This window comes from Sciurus vulgaris (genome assembly GCF_902686455.1).
Source record: "Sciurus vulgaris genome assembly, chromosome: 10".
Classification (NCBI taxonomy): domain Eukaryota; kingdom Metazoa; phylum Chordata; class Mammalia; order Rodentia; family Sciuridae; genus Sciurus; species Sciurus vulgaris.
The window spans coordinates 9,585,755-9,611,723 of NC_136470.1; the positions used below are offsets into that span (position 1 = coordinate 9,585,755).

The following is a 25,969-nucleotide window of genomic DNA, read 5'->3' on the forward strand; positions in this document are numbered from 1 at the left end:
TGGAAATGATCTTTATGTCAACTGCCAACTGACATTCTCTCTTTCTTTGGGGGTGGGGGTGGGATGTTTAAACCATGACTTTATTTTCCCAGTTCATTTAAAGATTTCATTCATGTTTTAACTCATTATTGATGAATGCAGTTTTAGCCTGTGGCGTAATGACAGCAAGTGGCTGGCTGGCCAGCCGTGAGAATGTGTTTCTCATTGTGGGAACGACAAGTTAGTCATTTAGCTCTCCCAAGTAAAGTTCTTCAGCTCAGCGCAGGGAATTTTTGTTCAAGAAATCACAAGTTCAAATTACTTTTTTGTCTCAAAAGTTAGTCCGGTGGAAAATGTGGCAATGTTCCTGAATTTCGCAAAATATTGTGGTGGTATCTATGTCCTATTGCTCAAGATCTAAACCCTTATGGGTTTTTTTTTTTTTCAATTGGGGAGGGGGTTGTTAGGCGTGGTAGCTTCTTGGTCTCGCAGTGTGACGTCTCAGCTGGGGAGAGGAGGGCTGCAGAGACCCCTGGCTTCTAGGTCATCTCGGCGACACTTTCTGTACCAAGGATCTCTGTGAAACCAACTCTTCCTTTGTTTCCACTGACAGTTTCAATAAGAGATCTGCTGTGAAGGACAGCAGAGGTGGACAGCGGGGGAGGGACGAGTCTGGTGTTCCCGTTGGAGCCGCTGTTGCGTTGAAGTGTCAAAACTGTTCCAGGAACTCTGCTTTGAAGCCCAGGATCCCGCCCTCATTTGCGCCTCCCCACGGCCCCCAGCGAGCTCGTGGTCTGACTGCAGACACAGTCCGGGAGTTTGAGAAAGGGCTGCTAAGGGTCAGACACATGGTAGGGCGGGCGTGGGGGTGAATCTGCTGCTTTCCCTATTTCACTGTATGATCGGCACAGATTTTATGCCAAATGGTTTTTGAAGAAAAACAGGGTGCGACCATCCTGCTGTTCTTTAAGAGTGTGACTTAAAAACCACTCCTTGCTCGACTGCGTTCCGTGCGAGGTTAGGATGCATGGGATACTCATGAACGTTAACATGACAGGGACGAGGTTCTCTCCTCCAGAGAGGCAGGTTGCCCCGCCCTGCCTCTGCCCCCAGCCTCACTCCGATAGCCTCCCTTCTGGTGGCCTCTTCTGCCAGATCGTTGGCTCTTTTCATGTTTCCCCCAATTGAATCCTGTCCTCAACCCGCGCCTCAGCTGAGCTGTCACCTCTAAGCTCTTCGGCTGGGCTGGAGGGTGTCAAGTGACTCACCCCTGCTGGAGCGGATCCAACCTGGGGAGCTCAGAGGCCGCAGGGCGACCGGCGGAGTGTCCACAGCCATGTGCCACCATGGTGCTCCCCAGCCTGAGACCCAGTGTTCCACCCACCCACCCGTGGGGCAGGCTGCAGAAACATCCAGGTGAACGCGCCTCAGGTGTTAGAAAGCAGCTTGGGGGCTTCAGATCATTCTCTGTGCCCATAATTCTGAAAAGCAAGCTCAGCTGCCATGGGTTCTAAAGTGCAAGGGCACAAGCGCATCAAGACACGCACACATGCACCTCCGTGTGTGTGCACCCCCGTGTGTGTACACCCCGAGAGGCAGAGGAGGGAAGAGGGGCACCAAGAGACCATTTGTTCCTAGTGGCCTTGGCTATGAACCCATGGCAATAGGTGGCAATGGGTAAAGTGCAGCATTTAAATCTGGTTGAAAAGCTCCCCGTAGTAGCAGTCGTTACTCCAGTGAGGTCAAACCTCAGAGCTGCGATACCGTTCCCTAAAAAAGGAAGATGATATTAGCGTGTGACTCACTCTATCATTTTTAATTTTCCAAAACCAATGAGAATTAGTTCCCAGGTTATTAAGTCCCGCCCTGGGTGGCCAGCGCCGGGGTGGGACAGCCGCTGGGAAGGGCAGAGTGCTGTGAACAGGTTCATGGGCCTGCAGGCCCTGAGGCCCCCCAGCCCAGCCCAGCCTGGCCAGCCCCGCACTGCCCACTCCTGAGAGCCCCTTGTTGACTTCGGCTCCGGGTCAAGTTTCCTCTCAGCCCAGCGCCAGGGTGCCAGAGCCCAGCTGACTCATGCTCCCTGGCCCTCCCACCACCCGGGTTGCCGGCTTGCCCGGAGCTGCAAGTCACAATTCCAGTCAGGAAACCAGAATCACCGCCCCAGAATTTGGCTGTGGACTTGAGGTGTCCGAGAACAGAAGTGCACAGTCAATATTTAGGCTGGAAGTGAAATCCTATTTTCTTAGGTCCAGTGACATCTTATTGACCAAATTAACTACTGGTATAAAAGTCTGCGTGTATACACATGAGCTTAAAATACGAAAGCTTCCACGGCGTCCCCGCAATGGAAAGAGGCCATCCACCATCTGAACTGCGGAGTCAACCTCTTCAGCAAATATCCTGCCCTTCTCTCAAGCTTATTAAATTTCTTCCGAGATTATTATTAATTCTTAAAGAAAAATGGAATGACTGTGGTCAAGACAATGTCCTTCTTCCAGAATGTTCTGGAACCCTTAAATGACCCAGTGATTGTCAAAACTCGCTCCATGCTCTAAGCCTTGACCTTTGTTGTCTCCTCCATTCACTGACGAGAGATGCCCTTATTTCTGTGGGTCTTTGAGACAATCTAACATGCTGTCACCTCAGAGGGAACACAATTTCCACCAAAGCCACTTGCCTGACTTCAAAGGGTAGGATGGAACTCAACTTTTAGGAAATAGCAAGGGGGGCTCTCAAAGAGTGAGGGGGAGACATCAGCCCACTGCATTCACCCCAAGCCTCCCCGTTCCTGGGCCACACATCCACGTGTGTGTGAGTGGGTGTGAACACACGTGTGTCTAGGGCCGAGCAGACTGACCTTCCCCACCCCTGCCCCACTCCTACTAATGCCTTCTGTCTGAGAAGACACCGCCAGAGGAAAGCCGTGAAGGACGGTGGCCCCCGGGCCATTTTGTTTACGTTTAGAATGGCCCATCTCTCCACAATTCTTCTCTTATAATAGTAGTTTCTACTATCCCATTCCTAACATGACTCTGGTCTTTGCGTTGTCCTATCCGATTGCTGAGTCTCTCTACTTGCATTTGAAATTATCCGTGTTCGTGGATGATGGGCGAAGGTATTAGTTTGGGAAGTTTGCCTTTGATTGCTCCTGGAAGCTTTCCCAGCTCCTGGCATTGGAGTCCCGAGAAGCACATGCAGGGGCGAAGGCATCTGCCTGACCAGAGGCACGTGGAACCCAGCACCTCTCAGGGTGCTTCCTGTGGCCCCATCTGCTCTTCCTGGCAGGGAAGGTGCCTGGCCCTTTCGGGGAACTGTGGGCCTCGCTGCCAGCTCAGCCTGAGGCACTGGCCTGGGAAGGCATCTCTGCTCCTCCCTGCAGAGGCCTGGGCCGTCTGCCTGCCCAGTCATCCCCTTTGCAGCTGGCCCCGAGATGGAAAATCTGCACTTGGAAAGGCCACTGGCCACAAGCCGGCTGCCCTCTAACCCCAGCTGGGCCAGTCCAGGGACCAGAGGTGTCTGAGCTTGCCTGGTGCTACGGCACCGCTGTGAGGGTGTTTGTGTGACGTGTGACATCGCCTGGCCAAAGGAATTCGCACTCCAAGGGTTGGGGTTTTAACTTTATCCTGTTCAATGTCATCTTCTTGTGACTTTTTCTTCTTACCCTCTTCACTCTCTGGAATCTTCATGCTGTCAATGAAGTGATTGTCGCCTGTCTCTTCTTGAACATTACTTACCTGAGACAGAGGCCAGTCATCTCACTGCCTGCTTCTTGCCCAGAGGCAACAACGCTCCTGACTCCCAGTTACTCACGGGCACAATTTTTTATAAATGGAAATTGAGGCACCAGGTGTCCACCTTCCCAAAGTTCTTCTGCCGGGAATGGGCCTGGCTCTTGGTTTGCACTCCAATACTATGACCCTCCCAGAACGCCATCTCGTGGAAGAAGCCCGGGGCCCCACGCAGTGTGTGAGCAGAGCGGTTCTTGCCTGTTGGTGAGTGGAGCATCCGGGGAGCCAGCCTGGCCTCTCTGGGCTCCTGGAAAGAGCAGGGCCTCCGCGGGCCACAGAGAAGCCCCCTTGGCTCTGCAGAGGCCGTGCATTACCTTCCCATGGCTGTGAAAGTATGTTGCCACCAACTGAGTGGCTGAACACGACACCACAGAAATTTATTCTTACTCTTCTAGAGGTGAGAAGTCCAAAATCAAGGTGTGGGCAGGGCATGCTCCGTCTGCAGCCTCTCGGGGAGGATCCTGCCTGCCTCTCTCTGCCTACTAATGGCCTCCAGTGGCCCTCAGCCTCCTTGGCTTCTGACTCTGTCACTCCAGTGTCTACCCCAGCATCGCTTCTTGGAAGGACACAAGTCACAGATTCAGAACCCGCCCTAATCCAGCGTGGTCTCACCTTAACGACTTAGATCAGCAAGAACACTTAGATCAGCACAGAACCAGGTCATGTTCTGAGGTTCTGAGTGGAAGTGAATCTGGGGGAGCTCAGCCCACCCCGGTTCAGACTTTTCGCACCTGGAAACCCATCCCATCCACCACATGTCAGTTGTGTGACCTCAAGCAAGTCAGGCAGCCTCTCTGTGCCTCTACCTGCAAATGGCAATGAATGTCATGATAATAACAACAATCGTCTCCCTGCCTAGAACAGTGCCTGGCTCAAGGTGAGAGTTGGACAGTGACTGGTAAGATAAGGTCAGCCACGTGTCCAGAGATGCTTCTTGAAGGCATGTCCAAGGATGCGGGCTCAGGAAAGGGCTGGCATGTTCAGAAAACCCCTGACTGGTCAGGATGAGCAGAGACCCTGCAGACACACACACACATACACACCCTTCCTGTCATTTGTCACAGGATGCTCTGGGCTGCCTTGGGAGGTTTCCATTGAAAAGATCATCACCTGGGGGAAGTGCTACTGACCAAGTGATATTTCTCTAGTATGTGCATGCACAAATATGTAACAACAAATGCCAACACTATGTACAACTGTAATGCACCAAGTAAAAAATGTGGAAAGAGAAAAGAACAAAAGCAAACAAACAAGAGCATCACCTGATATGGCCCCCAAAATTCCAGAACCATAAACCCCACACAAACCTTTTTTCTTTATGAAGTAACCTACCTCAGGTACTTTGTTATAGTAATGAAAAATGGACTGAGAGAAACTGACAAGGAGACACGGAGAACAGTCCTGCAGATGGGAAACAGCTCTGAAGCAGCAGAAAGATAGAACCTGAATACTCAGGTCAGTCCCTGGCAGGAACATGAATCACAGTCACAGAAGCACAGGGCAGGGGGACCCTAGTAACTGTGAGGATAGCTCACGTTCATGGTGCTTCCTCTCTGAGCTGGATGTTCTATGTGTGTCATTGCACTTTGTTGTCCCTCCACTCTCTCAGGAACCTCCAAGAGATGGGAGGTCTAAGGCAGAGAGAGGTTAAGTAACCAACAACAGAGAGCACCACCCTCCCCAGCACAGAGAAGGCAGATGAGGACCAGGGAGTCCCCTTCGATTCCGGGTTTGTGGACAGCTATCTAGTCATTTACACCTTAGTATAAACTAAGAGGCTATCCCAAAGGCAGATCTTCCACACCTCCCTGCCCTCCCTAAACCCCCAACTATTGGCATCATTTCAGTTCTCTGAGGATCTGGGGACTCCCATGCCTAGAAAGCCATACCTTCTATTCTCCTTCCCAAGAGCCTGAACGTGTCCTGCCCGTGGTCTGCTACAGGGGCAGAATGCGCCAGCTGTGGACACATTCAGCTGTGATCTCAAACAAGTACCACACACAGGGGCTGTGCCTGACCCAGGACTGTGGGTATGAGAGGGGTTCATTGGAAAAATAATCCTAGTAAGTTGATCACATGCTGCTCAGTTCTGAAGCCAAGAGTCGGGAGTGAGCAGGGAGGACCAGCCAGAGCAGGAAACAGCAGTGGAACTCACAAGCTCCCATTCCCAGGGAAGGCCGGTCCTGGGAGGCAGCCTCTGGCAGGACTCGGGGGCACAGAGATGGGAAGGACAGGCCCTTGGGTGGAAGGAGGAGAAGGAGCTGCTGAGTGCTTGGGGCGCATTTTTGAAAAGTACTGAATGATGTCATAGCACAGAGCAGGGCCCAGCCCTAGGCTGCTGGTGGCAATGTGGCGGGTCCCCTGTGTGGTGCCAGTCAACGGGGATGCCAGGGCACCCTTCCGTGGTCCCGTCTTACCTGCCCCTGTGCTCAGGCCATGATTACAGAAGGGCTGTGGGAACTCACAGCACGGCCGCTCTGGGCCCCACCAGCCCGCATGGAAAGAGAGGCCAGCAGAAATCACCCCTTCCCCAGGCGCCAAACCCAGGCCTGCGCATCCCTGGGACTCTGGGGCCACCTGTGCACCTAGGACAGGGACTCCTCCCTGAGGAGAAAACCGGCCCACAAAGGCAGCATTTTCCAGGTCCTTCGAGGAATCTGGTCTGTTTTATTTGACTTTTTTTATTTTGGGGGGGTGGGGATCTCCTTTTCCGAGTGATCCGGATTTGGCCACGTTCCCGTTTCTGCAGAGCGTCTCAGGTCCATGTTCTCCAGTGCGTTCCTTGCCAGGATAAGATGTTCTGTCTCTCCCCCCACTTTTTGGTTTTATGAGAATTTTCTTCATGATGTCAGACTTCAAAGGAATCCTCCCGCCACAAAGATCCCGACCAGACTCACGTCGTGATTCTTTCTGCTCCGTGTGAAAGGGACAGGGCTGCTAACTTGTCTCATACCCGGTCGCTGAGCCTCCTCCCAGCATCTCACCAATCCCCTCACTTTCTCTTTCGGGGCCTAAACGAGTGTGTCAGGCATCAACAGCTGCCGAGCCAGGAAGCCGTGGGGGGGACCCGTTCGTTGCAGCCCACCGTCTGGGGCCCCTAATCTCGGCGCTCCTGCCTGTGTCAGCACTGGGTTCCCCTTGCGCGTCTGGCTTTCCTCAGTCGCTGGCTAAGTGCTCCTGTTCTCCCCAGGTCACCGAAGCTCTGCCTGCAGGCGGAGGAGGCAGGACTTAATTGAGTCTCTGGGCAGTGACTCACAGAACAAAGGCTGACTGTCTGACCGGGAAGCCACACAGTGGGGAGCTTAGTCAAAACAACCTTCCCCTCCAGCCTCCGCCACTGACTGAAGTTCAAAGGAACAAGGATGTTAAGTCAGAACCTGGAAGGACCGGGCGGCCAAAGAGAGGCACTTACCTGGGTGGGAAGTCAGGTCAGGTGGCCCAGGACTGGCTTCCCAGGGGGACAGGGAAACGCTCAGGGGCAGGGTAGAGGGACCTTGTGAGCCTCCTAGATCTGCCCCAGCAAATTGCCACAAGCTGGGTGGCTTCGGACAGCAGAAATGTGCTCTCTTGCCGTTCCAGGATCCAGATGTCCAAAACCAAGTTGTCAGCAGGGCCGTGGTCCCTCGGGGCTCTGCAGGACAATCTTCCCTTGCTTATTCCCTCTTCTGGTGGCTCCCAGCAGTCCTTGATTTTCCTGGGATTGTGCCGTGTGACTCCAGTCTCTGCCTGTCTTCACGTGGCGTCTCCCCGTGAACCTCCATGCATCTGCACCAATCCTGTTTCACATGCTGAGACTCTGGGTAGATGCGAGCGCTCTCGGGACACCTCCCCAGCGTGGAACCAGCTCAGCGGCCGGTGGGCCTGCGCGGGGTCTGGACTATTTCAGTGCTCACCTTGGGCTAAGAGTGTTCAGAGCGAACATGGTGTCATCTCCGAGATCTCAAGCTCTGGAATGTTCCTTCGTCCACAGTGTCGACTTCTTCCCTTGGACGGTCCTCACTCCTACTGACTGTATTTTCCACGTTCGTGGTGACCCTGATGCCCCTGGCCACGTCTGCTCCCACGCAGGCAGGGTCCTTTGATAACCTTGGTTCTGCCACCAGAGTCCAGGCATTTCACCCACGTCCCTCCAGCAGCCTGCAACCCGCCAACCCCCCTGCAAGACCTGCGGTCGCCGTGGGGGAACAAAGAACCTTACTGTCTAGGAGTCTTTGGGCGAGTTCTGAACTTGTCACCTCCATTCCTTATTCACACCTGATGACCCCAGCGAGCTGTCCCCCTCACGGAGACCCCACCACCTCCTTTCTCCGTTCTCTGTGTTGTTGGAACCACAACCTCTTCATTCTAACCTGTGCTCTGGGCCACTGACTGGCCCCCACACAACCCCGGCCATGCTCCCTCTTCAGAGGCTGTGCCCAACCCAGCCCTGGGCAGCCAACCCCGACCTCCGTCCCAGGCACCTGACCTCTGGGAAGATCCCCTCGGCCCTGTGCTCCTGGAAGGGCAGCAAGCATGCGGAAGGCACCGTTGACCTCCCTCCCCCCAGGACGTGGCCAGCAGCCCCCTGTCTCCTCCTTGAATGAACCCTGCACTCGCCCGCTGCTTTCCAGGCAGGACAGGTGGCCCGGCTCCCTCTAGAACTGCCAGGCTTCACTCCCTTCTCTTCCCACCCCGTTCCCCTCCCCTCCCCTCCCCTCCCCTCCCCTCTCCTCTCCTCTCCTCTCTGTTTCTCTCCAGCAGGGAGGCATTTCTCTCTTCTTAAAAATACCTTCTTTCTCGACTCTGCAATTCCCGCCATCTCTGTTATGTTCCTTTGGCCACCGCGTCCTCTGAAATAGTGAGCCAGCTGTCCCCAACACACCCAGGAGCGGTAGCCACAGCGATGGTCCCCCTGCGGAGGAATTCTGTGGCAGACCCAGTCCTTCTAGGGTTCTTTGCGATTCTCTCCAGCCCTCAGGAGGGACTCTGTGGTTCACAATGACGCACCAAGATTGAGCCACTTTGGTGACCAATGTGATGATACCCATTCTTTGAAAAAGGGTCCCCCGCCCCTTGACCCTTCTTTTTCCACGCTGACTATGTCTTGTGTGTCTCATCCTGATACGGCCAGTCTCTGTTCTGGCTGCTCTTCATTCTGTCCGGTCCACCTTCACCCTTGGGGAATCTTGCCGCTCAGCCTTGACACTACTGGCCCTTAACTGGTAACTAGCCTGCCAGGCCAGCCTGCCTTGCAGCCCTGGACTGGCTTTCAATCAACTCTTGAACACATCCTTCAGGATGTCCCCTGAGGAACCTGAAGCTGATGTGTCCCCAGCTGCATGCATCAACATCTTCTCAGACTCTCTAACTTACCTCCTTCTGCCGATGGCACCACTGGCCCTTGGTTAGCGAGACTGGGACTTCAGAGTGGACCTTGATGTCCCCATCCTTCACCTCACTCCCAGCCGCTGGCTAAGTTCCAAATATTCCACCTCCTTAGTTTCTAAGTCTTCGTCCAGCTTTCTAAGAACCAAATTTTTCATGGGCCAAGGATACTAGAGACATTGTATGAGTGAAACAAGACAATAAAAAAATGGTGGATCATTACCATTAAATGTAATTAGCATTTATTTGATATTCAGGCATGTTATTTGATGTTTTGATAACATAAGAATCCAACATGTTGATAACAACTTATCAAAAATGGAAAGCTATTTATTATCGGTAATAAGATTAGTAATAAAGCTATTTTGGTAATTATTAGTGGAAGTAACAGTAGTATTAAATATAAGTAGCTTTTTTTATAACCCTATTTGTAAAAGTCTATTAAGAGTTTTGGAGAAATAAGGGCCATTGTTTCTGGAAAGAATGACTCACTCGGAGTTTAGTTTAGCTTAGCATTTCCTATGATTCACGTTACCACCAGGATTTCTAATTCTTGGCCTTCCTACAAATCACATTAAAAAGCAAGACAGATGCTTTGGGTGTGATTTGGGGGGTGGGTTCCAATAAGTCGCATCCTTTAAAAAGTCTACCTTGTGCACTTGTGCTGACATTCACTGCCTTGTCCCTTCGTGACCTACCAGACGTCTGTGGATGGGGGAAAGAGCCACTGAGGACTCAGAACTGGGTGTCTGGAATGTTCCTGAAGAGTCACTTGAGAAGCAGCTTAGTGTCATAGATCACCAGGACAGGCCAACCTGGCTAACCCACAGTTCTTCCACCTAGTGCTTGTGAGATTGTGGGAATCGCTGAATGTGTCCAAGTTCATTTCCTAAGTTAAAGGTGGAGACGATACCATGATTATTAATGAGGCTGTGTTTTCTCCACCATAAAGAGAATGCGGACAACTAAGAACCTAGTGGATGGTAGCTTTCCCAGTCAGATCTCTCTCTCTCTCTCTCTCTCTCTCTCTCTCTCTCTCTCTCTCTCTCTCACACACACACACACACACACACACCTTCTGACTTCATAACAGCCTTGAACTGACCCTGGGACCCTGGTAAGATTCGCCTTTCTGTTATCAGTAAACCTTCATTTTATTGAGCATGAAATAGAAATGGTAGCTCTGTGGGTAAGTGGGACTTCCAAGTGTTCCTAGAAGAGTTCTGAGCACCTCATATGTGGCAAGGGAGACTCTTAAAATCCTTGGTAAGGAGGGTAGGGGGGTTCGTGGTCATGGCGATTGCAGGAGAAAAGCGCTCAGGGACTGTGGTGGCGGAAATGACGGCAGGGCCCAAGGCACCTGCCGCGGGGAGGTCTCCTGGCACCGCTGGGTACCCGTGCGAGCCCACAGCGGCCTGGTGTTGGACACTTCTGCCTGGCTTGACAGCTGCATGCTCACCAGACCCTCTGAGACCTCCTCAGGCTTTTGTGCAAGCATCAGCCCCTGTGGAGAAGAAGGTTGTGCCAGGGACTCTGGGTTGTGCCCCTGGCGCTGAGCTTCAGATACCAAAAGCCAGGACTCAGAGCCGTTGTGTTGCTAATGAAATGGAAACACCTATTATGAAACTTAAAGCCACTTATTATGGTGAAAGGAGATTTGAAAAAAAACAAAAAAAAAAAAAAAAAAAAAACATAGATCATCAATGGGTAGTTCAGACCGTGCAATGATCAGACCAAATGGATCAAAGTAATTATCTAGTAAAGCTGCTGTGAACAATCAGTTATTAATAAAGCGGGAATAATATTCCCTGAATTCTGTGGTTCATAGGGATCTGATATTTGTAAAATGTAATGGTCAACAAACCATAAATAATGTGACAATAGGTATCACATTAACAAGTAAGTCTCTTTTTAGATTTTTAAATAAACTTCAAAAAAAAAAAATACCCATTCTTGGGTGAGCTAGGCCAATCCTCAGAGTATCAGTTCATCAGCACCTGGCTTGTTCATTTGTGTTTATTGTTTAAGGGGGAAGCTTGAATCCTACTGTTTCGGGCTCCACATCCAATTTTCCAGCAGAAAGTCAGAATAGTATTACCATGCCTCTGTTATCCTCAACAATAGCAGAGATGTCATTTGGTTACCATCATAGTTAAATGTATGGCCCACGTTTCCAAGGCCAGAACAGAGACCCGAGAAGAAGCATCCATGTTTCTCACATCAGATGGGTGAGGAAGGCACGGTATTCAAATGAAGTCCCCAAGGATGTTATTAAAGCAACTTTCCCATATTTGGAATCTTGGCAGCTGTCAATCTTAAGAGGGGGGCTTCCACAAACTCCTCATCTTCTGCTTTGATACTTTATCCTCTTAATCATCTTAAGTCAACAATCCATCACTGACAGTTCTGCTGATAAAGTGCCTTTATAATGATAGAGTTGGTGTTGAACTTCCCGCCCACTTCTTCTCTAAGTTGGCGACCTAATTGTAGCTGATTCTTCCAGTAGAAATACTCACTTGTTGACCTCAAGTTATTTCTGGGCACAGCCGAAGGAAAACAAATTGCTTTTTCAGCTTATGATTCCAGGGCCTGTGTCTTATTTTCCATTTCTTCTCGTCCATTTTTCCATGTAAGTTTTATCTACTACCTGTAAACCATGAAAAGCAGATTATTCCATTTGAATCTTTGGAAAAGACTACTCCCTGGCACAAAATCACATTGTCGGATGCTTTCCTCGTTTTGAATTTCTGGAAGGGAAATCCTCCTTATGAGGAGACTTAACTTTCCATCAGCAACAGGGGAAACCATTTCTCTCGGGAAAGTAGATGTGGCCTTATGAGAGAAAACAGCAGACAAAAATCCACACATTGACTTTTAATTCAGTGTCTCCTCCTTTGGTGTCATTGATTCTCCTCCTGAGTCAGGAATAAATAAGGATGGATGTTGAAAAAAGATTGGATTCAAATAGCATGGCAGGTTTCGGAAGCAGTTGTTTCATATGAGGGTAATTTAAATGTGACCTTTATCATTTGAGACCGCATGCCCTGCCCCCATATCTTCACAGGCACCCGTGGGTACGCGGCTCAGGACCAGGCCTGATCCACGTGAGCAGACTGTACTGGTCTGGCTATGCCCATTGGCCTGCCTTTGGTGGATAAATTATGTAGTTTGTTCCTTTGTGTGACCTTCCCTAGGTGATTACAAGTTGCCTTCCTTAGGAAAAAAACAATTCAGGTGGATGGTTTCAGAGAAGTTGGCCTAAAGTTCATAGGCAAAGACCAAGACCCAGAGGGGTTCACAGACCTGCTCCCCCACAAAAAAGCCAGGATCAAAGTAATCCTAGCAGACCCTCCGCAGTACGCACTCTCCAGCTAGGCACGCTTCTAAGTGCTTAATGTGTATCCAGCACCTACAGGATAGGTGTTATTATCCCATCTTAGGGTCAGCAGCCCTAGGCCACGAATGAGTAGGGCGGAGCTGTGCTGGAACCAGGCGACCTGGTTCTGGAGCCTCCTGAGCTCACACATCACCCGGGCTTTGCAGAGCCAGCATCTCTGCCTCTCGGTCCTGACCACTGCACTGTATTGCGTTGCTTTTGAACCAACGCAACCAAAAGCTTGTCAGTGAAAACTTGGCTCAGCTTTTCAGAGCTGATATTTTGGGGGTCTGGGGGATCGGAGTTTGAACCCAGTGGTGCTTAACCAGTGAACCACATCCCCAGCCCTTTTTTATATTTTTATGTAGCGACAGGGTCTCTCTAAGTTGCTTAGGTCCCCGCTAAGTTGCTGAGGCTGGCTTTGAACTTGCAATCCTCCTGCCTTGGCCTCTGGAATGCTGGGATTACAGACGTGCACCGCAGTGCATGGCTCAAAGCTGATATTTTTATAACACTAGAAATGTCATCAGAGCACTTAAAAGGAGATGTGGGACAGACTTATCCAGATGATACACAGTTATGCCACACACAAGGACATTTCAATCAGCAATGGACCACATTTGACCGTGGTCCCATAAAATGTCATCACTTAGTGATGTTGTAGCTTCCTTAGTTTGTGTAACTACACTCTATGATGTGTCTCCAAGGTTAGAATGTGTCCCTGTTGTTAAGTGACCCATGAGTGCATATGACTTTGGGAAAGATAATCAAAATATTGAGCAATAGATACGACACAGGTTAAAAGGATGGAAGCCATTAAATTGCGGGTATGGACACTTCCAGAAAGACTAAGTATCAGTCTGGTGGGTTTTATATCAACATTTGTCAACATCTACTGAAGGAAACCGTAAGTCCTACTAATCCACATATGTACCTGCATAATTCTCTGACAAATCATCCAGTAGGACACCCAGAGAGAAACTTTTCTTAATAAATATTGTTTGATTGCAATTATAGAGAATACTTGGCATTGATCTCTGAGTTACCAACCTATGCTTAAAAAAGAAAAAAGAAAAAAAAATACCTGGTCGATAGAGACGACGACTTAAAGGAAAGACCAAGAGGGTTTACCAGATATGAAACTCGGAGCGTGTCTGGAGCAAGGGCTCTAGACCCTTTCTCTCCTGCTACCTGCTGTGAAGCTCCGGAACCCAGGTGTGGGCATACCTGCAGCATTCTTGAGCCTTGACCATTGCCAGCCTCGTGTCCCTGGAGAATTCAGAGCTCCGAGCCTGGCAGGGAGTGTAGAATCTTCACCCTCCCCAACTCAAAGGACCTGGTCTGTCTCTAAAAGACACCAGGAGCTTGCCTGGCCCAGGACGGACAGAGGTGTTTCTTTTGTCTGAGAACTCTGACAGGGAGACTCTTGGGTCACTTAAAAACTCCTTTTGCATCCAGGTGGCTTTGGAAAACATATCCCAAGTCAGAAAAATGAGCTTCAAGCAGACAGAGGTTTAAATAATAAAACAGTCCACGGTTTATCAGCAACTGGCAGAAACATCAGACTGTCCCTTAATTACCCTCTACAGCTGTTCATAAATACTGGAATTTCCTTACCCCGATCTGGCTCACAAAGTGAGCAGCAAATGTTGGAAAAGCTAGTGCTTTTCAACCAGGAAACACACAAGTGTGAAATATGTGAAGCTGTGGCAGAAAAAAAAAAAAAATTCCCCAATAAAATAATGTTCTCCCAGTGACATCTTGTTATTCTTGTAAAAAGAGAATCCGTAAGTTTGAAGGCATTTTTTTTTCCCCTCCTGGGAAAGTATGAATAATAACACATCAACTCCAGGCTTGGTGTGATTTTTTTGAGGACAGTCAAAAGGGAAGAAAGGCTCAATCCCTTTTCATTTGTGAAAGCACCTTCCCATTCTTTTGCCCCAGGAAGACCACCTACTTGTGAGCTCTGTGGAAAACTCACCTCAAGGAGCACCTCACACTCATCAGTGGACAGTTGGTCAGCGTGCAAGAATGTCTGAACCGGCTGCTTGCTCATTGGATGAAAAGCATGCCTTATTCGGTGAAGACCCTGCACGCTGTCCACATTGCCTCACGGACCAGGGAGGGAACTATGAAGCAAATGAGGAAACAGGCACTTCCCTCACATAGCTCGGGGTCACATGAGTAGGATATTGGGTCCAAGACAGAGACAGCGTTCAGACCTCTCTGGCGACATCCCCCACACAGGCTCATGGAAAGTCACCCTAGTGTGCTTTCAAGTCCCAGCATCCTTCCGGGAGTGACTTCTCGAGTGTGTGTGAAGTTAGGAAGAATCCAGTCCAGATCAAATCCCTCATCAGCATTTTTAGGATAGCTTAAGGACGCTTTCAGGCTGAATTCTAGTCCTTCTCTCTGCTCAAATAGATGGTTGTAGGTTAGAGAGGATAAGCCATCAAGTTAGACTTTTGACTGATACGACAATTTCTTGGAATGATTTGTCAAAATATAGTCAAATTATAAAAATCAGCAACCAGCTCGGTACTGAAATCCATAGCCCAAGCTCCATGAACCAAGATAATCCTCCAGAGATGGCTTTTAGTAGCTTCTGGAAAAAAATAAAAGTATTCTCCAATTGGAAGATAGTTGAAAATAATTACACTCTTGCCAAATATTATGATATAGGTTCAAAATATTCATTTTGAGGGATGATGAACAGGTGATCTTTGGGAATGGTAGGAAGTACAAAGGCCCAACTTTTTAGATTTTTCATTTTCTTTTTAAAGATAAAATGGAGGATCTTGATTGAAAAGAAACAGAACTTTGTGCAGTAGCCACAGCAAAGCAACAACAATCAAAAGAGAACACTATGCGTTCAAACACTTGATTAGCTTATCAAATTCTTCATTACGTTAAGCAAGGTTTCTCCAAGGAATGTCCATAGAGTTGGTTGGTTGAATGTCCACAGAGTTCACTATTATCACTAAAAGGAAGGAACGTTCCCTGTGTAAGGAGGCTGTTTGGGAGTCAGTGTAAATTCTGGACTTTAGGAGTCTATCGTAAAGTTGATCCCCTTATGCAGTTGGGTTTTGAAGAACTCACATATGACTTTTCTTGACTTTTCTATTGCCATAAACTTACCAGACTGCTTGGTAAAAAAATATAAATAAAAATCATCTTACAGAAATAACTGATAGCCAAAGGAAAGCATGAACCCCTGTCGTGTGGTAGACCATGATGCTCTAGCAAGATTGCCCTCCCAGATGGTTCTCTAGGCTCTGCTTGACCTTTGTCTTCTGGGGCACTCTGTCAATTGTCAGCCTGTTTGGTTTGGAGATTGTTTCTGTCCACCTTTCTGAGATATGACCTTTGTCAGATTCTAGAACTTTCATTATATTCACCAAAAGCACATGCCAGAGCAAGCTTGGGGCCTTGTCTGCCATTTCCAGTGGAGGCCATATCACACCCAAGGAGATGAAAGTTGCTATCAGCGGAGAGATGATCTTAGACATCATGCTGGCTGAGCTACTCCAAGGTCCTACCTACCTGAGATCTTATTCCTTAGTATTCCATTTCTCTCATTAGGAAGAATTTAAATTTGATCTCATTTTTCTCCTGGGAGGTGATGACTGTGGGGGAAAAAAATCAAAAAGCTCCTATATTTTGGGAAATATTTCAATTTGAGAAAGTAGGCAGTTGACAGATGCAGTTTATGTACTAATAAATACTAACCCAAAATTCAAACAAATGCTTGTATTAATCTACAATTCCAAGTACATCTCATTGTTGAGCTGTGTAAAAAATGAGTCATTTTTTTCTGTGATTTTTTTCTTAAAAAAAAAGGCCAATGACTGCATTTTTAGAAGCTTCTTCCAAATTTTCAGTGAGATATGAATAACTTTTAAAGTTAAATCCTAGGTTTTAGACTGCAATTTTTTCTGATTTTGTCAATACTGATTGAAAAATATCCACTGGTTTCCCCCTAAGGGTAGAATTCAACCCGTTGGCCATAGAACCAAGATCCTTCACGATTTAGGCCCAGTCTCTCTTTTCTTTCAACTCTGCTTTCTAAACGTGACACTCCAACAAATAAACCTCTCGTTTATCTGCTCAGAATGATCTTCCCTCTCCTCTGAACTCACACAGCTTGAAACTTGGGTGACTCATTGGACAATTAGAGCTTTCTCCATAGAATATGGTTTTAGGCATGTATTTTGGCTCCTTTTCCAAGTTGAAAACCCCCGGAAAGTAGAAATCTGGCCTGATTTCTAGGCACCATGATCTAAAAAGGAAAGAACTAGAGAAAGTCCATGGGGAGAAGGTAACGTTTTCCTCTACCACTTACTAGACAAATCTACCTAGTATAGGTTGAGCATCCTTAACTTGAAAATCCGAAATACCATAAAATCCAATATTTTTGAGCACCAACATCATGCCATAAACAGGTAATTACACCTGTTATGTTCTAGGTGATTCAAAATGGAGGTGCACTAAAAATATTGTATCAAATTACCTTCAAATAAGGTGTCTATGAAGCCTAATTGAATTTCCTGTGGTGATTTGGGGTCCAGTCCTATGCAATCTCATTAGGTATGTGCAAATATTCTAAAATTTTTAAAAAATGAAATCTACAATACTTCTGGTCCTAAGCATTTCAGATAAAGGATACTCAATCTATCACCTTGCTTACCTTCTCTTAAGTATATGGGTCTGTTATCCAATTTCTCTGAGTCTAATTTCCCTTTTTTGTAAAATATTGTGAGAATTTAATAAGTTCAAGTATCTGGCACACAATAGATACTTAAAGCAATATCAATATTATATGCATATGTAACATTACAGTCTGTTGCTTAAAATTTTTTTCCTCAAAAGTTTTAATGGCTGACTTGCAAAAGCTGATTCGGTAATGGATCTGTTAGAATAAACAAGAGCAAAACAGTCTTTGCTATTTTTGTAGGGTATTTTAAAAAAAGGCCCAGTGTGGGCCAGATCCTTTCTGGAAGGAGTATCAGGAGAAAGGAGGAGCAGACAGGGGCCCAGGAGGGTGGAGTAGCCCCTGCAAAGCTGAGGTTGTTTTCATCTGCACCAGATTTCATGCCGGTCCCTCATCTCATGCCCATCATATGAACCCCAGATTTCAGGTTTGGGAAACAGAACCAAATGGAACATGAAAGTTAAAATGAAATCCAGCCAAACACAGCAAGCTCTTTCTGTCTTCAAGTCAAAACTTGGCTGAACCACAAAGCTTCACCTGGTTTTGAGTAAAAACCACACTGAACCACCTTTTTTTTTATTCATGGTTTCAGTTTGAAAATGGGGTTTCACGTACAACTTGCCCTAGTTTCAGGAGAGTTCCTTGGTGGAGCTCCAGCGTGTCTTTAACTAATCTGGATGGACCTCCACTGCACCCCAGGTCAGCTCACGCCGGGGGTCATTCTTGTTCTGCCTCAGAGGGCCCAGAGTGGCACAGTCTCACTTGTTAAGTGATTAAGACGGCTGAAAACTGTCGAGCACCTTGAAAAGAAATGCCACCAATTAGTTCATCTCTTTACTTTTGACTTTTAAAAATAAAAAGCCGGGATGCTAACTCATCAGAACTACTGAGATAATGAAGGCAAAGGGACCCTAAGAGCACACTCACGGTGGGGGGGGGGGAAGGAGCCAGCTCCAGTTTCCCCCATGGGGTGCATTTTAACAGCCGTGACGACAGGGTGGGTGTCGACCTGCAGGTGGGTAGAGGATTTGGTGTTCCTCGCATGTGAGGCTGACAGCAGTAGAAAGGGTGAAAAAGCTCCTTAGACACTGACAGTGTCCCATGGCCCCTTTGCCCAATGGTGATAACGCCAGGGAACAGGGTTTAATATGAAGTGTTTCCGGTGACATGATGAGAGGCCACCACTGTTCTCTTGGTGAATTAAACGAGTACTTGGGACCTACAAGAGGAAGTATTGGAGGGTTATCATAATGAACACACAGAAGAAGGGATTGGGCCTGTGAAAAAAGACATTTATATTACATTAATGGGTACAAAGTGGAAAACTGACGCTAAGAGAAAATAAAGGCATGTTAAAAAATAGTTTACTAAACTATCGAACCAACCCAGATGCCCTTCAACAAGTGAACAGATAAAGAAAATGTGGTATAAATGTACATGATGGAATATTACTCAGCTTTAAAAAAGAATGAAAGTATGGCATTTGCTGGTACATGGATAAAGTTAGAGAATATCATGCTAAGTGAAATAAGTCAAGCCCAAAAAACCAAAAGCCAAATGTTTTCTCTGATATGTGGATGTTAATTCACAATAAGCAGGGGTAGGAAAGACTAGAGTTACTTTATATTAGGTAGAGGGGAGTGAAGGGCGGGGAAGGGGTATGAAGGAAAGGAAAGATAGTGAAGTGAAACAGATATTATTACCATGCACACATATGACTGCATGACCCATGAGATCCTGCAATATGTACAATCAGAAAAATGAGAGGTTACACTCCATTTATGTATGATCTATCAAAATGTATAAATGCATTCTACTCATGTACAACTAATCAGAACAAATAAAAAATTTTTAAAAATAGTTTTGATCTGTGAGATGTTATAAAATTTTCACAGGCAAAAATCCCCCACACAGGACTACACTGGATCCTAGAGAGATTATGTGACTTATCCAATCCAAGCCAGGAAACCAGGGAGCTATAAGGATTTGACTTCCCTTGTCTATCTCCATACACAGAAGTTTGCCCTAGGTATAACAACAAATCAAATACGCCAGCCATTACAATATAATACCACAGGTGCCTGGTGGAGAATATTTTCTAGAGAGTCGAGGAGTGTAAATGAAAGACTGCATCTACCCCTACATACAGGACTGAAATCTAGAAAATCTGGGAGACAGACCTAAGATCTAGGTGGAAAAAACCTTATAACAGATTGCCATCCAGTGAGCTAGGGAATCTATCCGTGTGACGGGCCTAATTTGAAATATACTGGTTTTAAAGATCCCATCAAATGTATAAGTAGAGACCTCAATGTCTTCCAGAAATTGAAGTCTGTAATTCCAGGGAACGTGTTCTGGGCCGGGGACTTAGACTTAGGAATCACTAATGTAAAAGTGGTGTTAATGATATAATCCCCGGGAAGATGTTGCGGGAGAAGCGGGTCAAAGGTCACTTCTGGGTCTTGGACCCCTGAGTTCTGTGTATGCAACTGGAAAATGTAGGAAGATCCTAGAGGAGAGGCCTGGAAAACAGTGCCTATAGCAACGGTGTGCACGCCACCAACTGGAAGGGGAATTCTTGTCATTCCGCAGATTTGATCAATGGAAAATCCCAAACCACTTTTCCCTTTAAGTGGAAAGTCATGTCTCACATATCCATCACAGCATGTAGTTTATAGTAAATAAGGCTAACACATGAACATCTAATTTTTACAAAAGATCAATTGGGATGGTGTTTTATTTTATGATAGAATTCTATCAAATAGCAAATGCCCTGAGTGATAGTAATGTATGACTCATTTCAGAAAGCAGCAAACAGAAATTGCACTTACCCACTCTTTCTCAGAAGATGGGTTTGCTTTTGGTTATTTTCATTTGTTTGCTTTTTAGAGTAATGTACATTACAGATATTTTTATGTAAAGAATAAGCAAATGGGCAAATAGGATCAGCAGATATAAACAATTTTCACTTCCAAAGGCCCTTTGGCACAGAGCCCAGTAAAAACATCTATTTATTTAATCACTATAGAATTGGAAGATGTTTGGCTATAGAATATTGATAGGAAGACAGAAACCAAATGGGTGTTTTCATAAATGAAAAGCATTAATTCCAGGTCCCCAGGGGTCAGGTTGGGCTCCCCAGTTCAATATTGTATCACTCCTCTGGAAATCAGAACAACAGATAGTGAAATTCTCAGTTTTCCTAGTGAAAGGGAACTTGCCCAGGTGCCATATAAATAAATAAACTGTGGAAAGATCTAGAGCAGGATGTTAAAATTCCACATAAAGTTAAATGCTGGCCTATTAATGTGTTCAGGAGAAATTACCCTAACCCATGTTCAGAAATATTTTGGTCTCTAAGTGATCAGTTACTACCTGTGTTGGTGACAAGGGTCACTAAGATCCTCCCAGAGACGGTGCTTCCAGGGGAGACATCAATGCAGTGCACTGCTCCATCTGGGCAGCCACAGAAATCCCTCATAAAGAGCTGGTGAACCACACAACATGGTGTTGTGCTTGTTCTGTAAAATATGTGGTGCTTGAGGTTTGATTGTTGCAATCGCGGGCCCCACAGCAGAAGCATTTCTCCCTCCTCTGAACTTCTGGCATTTACCTCCCCTATCGACTGTCCTCCCGGTGACCTGCACTCTTCCCCTGGTATAGTCACACATGCGTCTCTGCCTCCAACTCAGTGAAGGCAAGGTATGTGCCTTCCCTTGAACGTAGACCTGTTCATGGTACACACATCATACATGGCGGGTGATGGAAGGATGGATGGATAACTTGGTACATGGATGGATGGAGGGGTGGGTGGGTGGAAGGAGGGATGGAGGGAGGGATGATAGATGGATGGTGGCTGGATAAATGATGGATAGATGTATAACAAAAACTGTTAATGTACCCAGGAGGTGATAAAAGGATCAAGATAATAATATATTTTTAAGACAAAGTAAAAGAATTATCATTGTTTAAACTCTAATGATCACAAGGAAGTGTGAAAATTAACAAAGTTCCAAATGCTTAGCCTTTCCCTTTATTTATTTATTATCTGGAAATCAATTAAGAGTCCCCTTGTTTATCTATTATCTGGAAATTAGTTAAGAAGAGCTAAGAAGATTTAAGATTTATACTGTACCTCTGGAGTCAGAGTCTTGATTAGCAGCTACTATCTCATCAAGTTCTCTTTGGTAAAAAGAACTGCCCTGACATTCATGGTATTTCTTCACAGCTCTCCGGAGCTTAACACTGTTAATAAGCCAATTCCAAGCGTAGATGAGCACAGCATGGGATATACAAGCACAGCCTTTTGGGACGTATTCTTCGATCGCTCTAAGCTTCAGTTTCCTCAGGTATACAGTTGGGATAAATATATGATACATACATAACCTTGTAAGAGAGCGATGATAGAGTGAGCTGACATAGGTAAAGCCCATAGTTTACAGATTGATAGTGAGTCACGTGGTCATTACTGAAATCCAGAATCATCTAACCTTTGAGATTTTTTTTCCCCTTTCATTTTGAAATAATTTGAACACACAGGAAAGTTGCAAGAGTAACGCACAGGGCTGCTGCACACTCTCCACCCAGGTTGACCAACTGTTCCCCACTATTCTCCATGCGGTCAGACTTCTCCTCCACATTCTGTGGGTCCATAATGGTCTGTAAAACGGACCCAATATGGTGCCTTCTTCCTAGGGTTACTGTGAGGACAGGTGTGTTCACAGAGGCAAAGAACAAGGCACGGAAGTTAATCGCCACAGCAAGACACAGCAGAACCTCTGGCCGACTTAGGAGCACAGTGAAGGTGCAGAGGAGGAAGTGAGCTCTCCTCCAGGGTGAGCGGAAGTGGGGGCTGCACAGGGGCCATGAGGGAGGTGACCTTCAAGGTCAGTCTTAAACGCCCAACCATCCAGGATTGGAACAAAGCAGTCATTTCCATGTTCTGCTGTCTCTGTCATCTTGAAAAATAAATAAATAAGGGAGAAGAAAAAAAGGCTAAATTTGAAAAAATCTCAAAAGAATATGAGCTGATTCGATGTGGATAAATGAGTTCCGCTGTGTCCAACCTAGTTCTGCTGCCACTCACAGAGGGCGTCCTCCACGGTGCTTCCAAAACTTGTTACCATGAAGGGCCGATCCTTCCACCCCTCGCTTCACAAACTCCCAGGCTGGAAGGGGAATCAGGATTTCCCAATGCTCTCTCGATGCTGGGAAGCAGCTCTTTCAAGGCATCTATCTCATTTAGCTGCACAAATCTTTCTTCGAAGGCACGAACCCCATGAAATACCATGGCCCCCATAAGCTCTGGGGACATCAACGTGTTCTTAAAGTCATTCTCCCAGGAGGCCAGCTGGAAGCGTGAGCAGAAAGCAGGGAAGGTTTGCCATCCGGTCCTTCCCATTTGTGGGGAACACAGATGGCCCCTGCCAGAAATGTCAAAATACCCGGAGCAGACACGATCCATACCTCGTCAAAAGCTCTGTACCACATAAAAAACGACCCTCGAGATGATCAATTTTGCAAAGTAAGCGTGACACCAGCCTTGGTCTTTCTTTCAGTTCTCATTCCACTTTTGACTTATTTGTGGAAAGTTAAAATTAGATTGTGCCACGGCCTTTCTTCTTGAACTGATAAAGTGCCGTAAATCCTGGACATGATCCATGAGTGCAGTCACTTATGAATGTTGCTGTTTTTTACGCATCGCACCATATGCGGGCGGCTGAGAGGCACGGTTCCGTATTCCTGGCATGCAGGAGAGTCACTGAGAGATATCATATGGTCTCCTGGCAGAAGTACAAAGTGCCTCTTGCTGTTTGATCTTCTGTCTTAAACTTAAATGCAAAATCTGATAATTGGGTCAGGCAGGAGAAGAAACTGAGCAGTTAAGTTCTTTTCATTTCCTTTTGCTGTTTCTCCACGTTTCATCTTCTCTCCCTTTCTTGCCCTCTCTTCTCTATCTCTCCATGTTTTCTTGGTCCCTGCAGGAGACAGACTGCCCTGTGAATAGAATGAATTAGAAGAAGAGGTGGGTTTGAGGCAGGAAGAGCCATCAGGGGTCTCCTCTGTCCCCTCCGTCAGCTCCCTGTTGTGAAGCGCCACAGATTTTTGCAACGTTAGCAACAGTGCTGGGGAACCATCTTGAGTGAGCACATGTCAGGATGGAGGCGGGTTTACTTGTTTAGAAATATTACTGCCTTTTCAGACTTGGATTTGTTTAATGTAAAAGGAATTCATCCTAGTCTTTCTGGTTTGGGCCATTAAGCAGACAGAGGCATCTACTTCAAAGGGCGCCAGAGATAAATGAAAACTGAACTTCCTCTTCACACAGAAGGAGCCTGAAATGTGAAAACCCTGGCTTGTGCCTCCCGGCTCAGTGGGTTTCTGAATGGGGAGCGAGAACTTTTCGTTCTTGATTTCACCACTCTGAGAACTCTTGCAGAATCGCTGTGTGGTTACTAAATTGTCTTAGCTGGATGTCAACCCAAATACGGCTTCCTAAAATATGTGAACTCAGCCTTGCTAAGCAAGGAGAATGCAAAGTTCAGAAATGAGAAAGCTTCCTGTCAGCATCACATTTTCAAGTCACAGAGCCCAGTTTTCCCCTCAGGTAAGTAACTTTAAGGTTTTCCACGGGTCAGGTCATTCACTCCCTGTGGTAGATGCTGCACGGACACCTTACAGCAATGTTGGAATGTTCCAGAAGCTCCTGGGCTTGGGGGAGGGGAAGCCTGAGAGCAGGGTACTCTGTGGCTCCCCTCGTCTGCATTCCTGTTTCAACACTGTCAGCTGGACTCAGGATGAAATGTTATTCTAGACAGTCTCAGTCTTGAATTGATAGACAACCAGGAGGCCACCTGAGGATCTGGTGAGGGCAAGTCTTGCTAGTGAAAGCAAAGTCTCCTCCTTCCATGCCGGCCTGCCCACTAATGGCTCCTGAAGCCCCTGCTTTGGGGAGGGCCCTGTCCCACACTTGGCTCTTCAGAGGCCATGCCGAAGGATTCTGTTAGCCAGGACCTAGTCTCTGCACTTCCCCGGCCTCCCTTCCAACATCCCACACTGCCCTGCACACCTCAGGAACCCACAGAGGGAAGCGCTGCTTTGGAGGGAACACCAGGCCAAAGCAACAGGCTACACCAGATCCCCATAGAGAGTGTAGACCAACTCACTTATTCTGTCCCGAAAGGCAGCTCAGGACTCCATCCTCGATCTTCGCAGCTCTGCTACCTGCCTTCTGAGGACATTCAGACGCCTGGGAAGGTCGCAGAAAGCTGAATGCAGCTGGCAAGGCTGGGGAAGAAACTGTCCACCCAGAAATGTCCATCAGGGCTTTTCCCAGACTGCAAGGCACGAGGCCAAGAGGGAAGGAGGCAGGAAGGCACCTGCTATTACTCTAGTCGGCTCAGCCTTAGCACCTGCACTCAGGAGGCCTCAAAGCTGATTTTGATCTGACATGGAAAAGATGTTCCTCTGAAGTAGTTGACTCTGTGACACAGCAAACTGCAGCTCTGTGTGGGAAACCAGTGGCCGTGTACTGGTGGAGCACCATGTGGCTTGTCTGGGCTCTGACACCGACCTCCAACCCAGTACTGAGGATCCCACTGGGGGTCTCAGAGGACCCCAGGACTCGTACCAATTGGTGGCCCTTCTGTTGTAATCGCTTCGTGACTTGTCATTGTTTTTAAAGGGGCTGGAGAATTCTTTGGTCTTCAAAACACTGAAGCAGACCTTTTCAGCTGAACACAAGAAGTGGCACTTGGGTGGCTTCACACGCCTACAAGACTGGGTCCCTGTGCTTGGGGGCTGGGGGAAGAGCTCAGCCACTTCACCAATACCACTATGTCTATGGCAGTTAGCAGCTCGGTCTAGCCGGGGGTGAGTGGCCAACGATTTATGCCTTCAGTCCCATCAAAGCTGAATGGGAGAACAAACACTAGTTTTAAAAATGTGCTTATTAATTAGTGTTTATTACATCCCTAATATTGTTTTTCAATTATTAAAGACACGGAAAACGAGTCTGAAGACTCTTCTTAATGTGCCTTTACTCTCAGCTCCTGGGCCTGCTTCTCCACCTTACCAGGCACATTTTAGTGAGGAAAATGATTTGCAGGAATTTCAGTTTCTTGTTTGTAGCCTTCATCACCATCAAAAGTGAAGTTTGAAAACCCTGGGATGGAAATTAATTTAGAAGCAACCTTGCTACAACTCTTAAATGGCAGACGCAACCATGTTAGCTATTTCAGTAGGAAAAGCAAAAATAAACAGAGGGACCAATGACATTAATTTCCATTTTCCACAAACTTGTGAACAGATCAATTATCAGCTCCTGGGGAGAAAGTAAGTCGCCGTTGATTGGTAGGGTGAAGCCTGCCATGGTGTCCATGATAGGTGAGACTCAGGTGCTGTTCCTTTTGAAGTCTGCTGGGAGGGGAGGGAGCCAGGCCTTCCCCTGGGACTTGGAGTAGTGGGACCAAAGTCTCCCTTCTCCCTCCTGTGTCAGTGGGGCTTCACCCAAGTGGCTTAACCTTTTGAGCTCAGGGATAACAAAAGTGTCCACCTCACAGGATTGCGAGGATTAGATAAACTGACCCATAAAAGGCACCTGAGGTGGTGACAGGCACTTGATGAAACATTTTGAAATGATTATCATTTTTCACTGTTCTTTAATATTCATGGTACAGAAGCAAAAGAACGATATTTGGACGTAAAAGCAAGTTCCCCCTTTACTACTTTCTGGTCATGTGATCTCGGGCT

General features: G+C 47.0%; 1 protein-coding gene and 1 long non-coding RNA gene across 6 annotated transcripts in view; one reads left to right on the top strand and one right to left on the bottom strand.

The window, feature by feature from the left end:
• RUNX1 (RUNX family transcription factor 1) overlaps nt 1–25,969 on the top strand; it is a 229,279-nt gene that overhangs the window by 48,277 nt on the left and 155,033 nt on the right. The window lies entirely within an intron of this gene.
• Nucleotides 1,379–24,901, bottom strand: LOC306638088. Of its 2 annotated transcripts, none has more exons than XR_013757354.1 (3): nt 21,354–24,901; nt 8,536–18,018; nt 1,379–1,749 (listed from the first exon to the last, which is right to left on the bottom strand). It is a non-coding gene; the product is annotated as an uncharacterized lncRNA (long non-coding RNA). The 2 variants fall into 2 exon arrangements; XR_013757355.1 differs by lacking the exon at nt 21,354–24,901 and having other exon boundaries at nt 8,536–12,502; nt 12,541–18,069.